The sequence below is a fragment of the Nothobranchius furzeri genome, chromosome 19, assembly GCF_043380555.1.
Source record: "Nothobranchius furzeri strain GRZ-AD chromosome 19, NfurGRZ-RIMD1, whole genome shotgun sequence".
NCBI classification, from domain to species: Eukaryota; Metazoa; Chordata; class Actinopteri; order Cyprinodontiformes; family Nothobranchiidae; genus Nothobranchius; species Nothobranchius furzeri.
Window position 1 is genome coordinate 17,459,403 of NC_091759.1, and position 1,314 is coordinate 17,460,716.

Consider the following 1,314-nt stretch of genomic DNA (forward strand, 5'->3'; position numbering starts at 1 on the left):
GCGCCGCCGGGCCTCCGCCGTGCCCCGTACGCCCTCGACCTGCTCGGCCTTGGGGCCGGGGAGGCTGGGATGCGGGACACAACGGCGCGGTCGTCCCGACTCCCCTGCCGTCTGTCCGAAAGCGCCGGAGGCACGCCGAGCCGACCCGACTCCGTGCGCCCGTAGCTCGCCGAACCCCCGTTACCCTGTGCGCCCCGTCGGTCCGAAACTGCACCTCACCTATATAGCGACCCCCACCCTAGACAGGGGGGGTTGTGGTGACGGGACTGCGGACGGCCGGCGGGACCGGGGTTACGGGGGGGAAGGGAGGTGCGGGACGCGGAGAGGCCCGGCGTGTGCTTCGCGCCGAGCCAAACTCCGTGCGCCCGTAGCTCGCCGAACCCCCCGTTACCCTGTGCGCCCCGTCGGTCCGAAGCTGCCCAGCACCTATATAGCGACCCCCACCCTAGACAGGGGGGGTTGTGGTGACCGGGCTGCGGACGGCCGGCGGGACCGGGGTTACGGGGTGGGGAAGGGAGGTGCGGGACGCGGAGAGGCCCGACGCGTGCTCCGAGCCAAACTCCGTACGCCCGTAGCTCGCTGCCCCCCGCTACCCTGTGCGCCCCGTCGGTCCGAAGCTGCCCAGCACCTATTTAGCGAACCCCACCCTAGACAGGGGGGGTCGTGGTGACCGGGCTGCGGACGGCCGGCGGGACCGGGGTTACGGGGGACGGAGGTGCGGGACGCGGAAGAGGCCCGGTGCGCTCCTCCGACGCCCTAGTACCCTCGAACCTCCTAGTCCGGGCCCGGCTTCCCCGCCGACAGGTGCGTTCCCTTCCCCCGGCTCTCTCTCCTTTCCTCCGTCAGCGCGACGTCCCGTCGGGATTCGACCCGAGGGCTGACGGGCCGCAGGCCCGGCGGGCGGCGCGTGGAGGAATCGCAAAGGGGAGAGGGTCCTCGTGTGGGGACGGGTGCTCGCCACGTCGACGGACCGAACGGACCGCGGCCCGACCCTCGGAACACACTGACCAGCACGGCGCGTCGGCCTCGCCCTGGCCGCGCGCCGTGTGCCGCTCGGGTACCCCGCAAGGGGTTCAAAGCCTCCCCGGAGCGCCCGGGCGGTCTACTCTGTAAACCCCAGGTTCTCTGATCCAGTTGACCCACGAACAAAAAAACTGGACAACTCTTAGCGGTGGATCACTCGGCTCGTGCGTCGATGAAGAACGCAGCTAGCTGCGAGAACTAATGTGAATTGCAGGACACATTGATCATCGACACTTCGAACGCACCTTGCGGCCCCGGGTTCCTCCCGGGGCTACGCCTGTCTGAGGGTCG

At 70.2% G+C, this 1,314-nt stretch overlaps 1 non-coding gene across 1 annotated transcript; it reads left to right on the forward strand.

Moving 5' to 3' along the window:
* Positions 1-1,160: 1,160 nt before the first annotated feature.
* LOC129154533 (5.8S ribosomal RNA) lies at positions 1,161-1,314 on the forward strand. The gene has a single exon (XR_008559836.1). It is a non-coding gene; the product is annotated as a 5.8S ribosomal RNA (ribosomal RNA).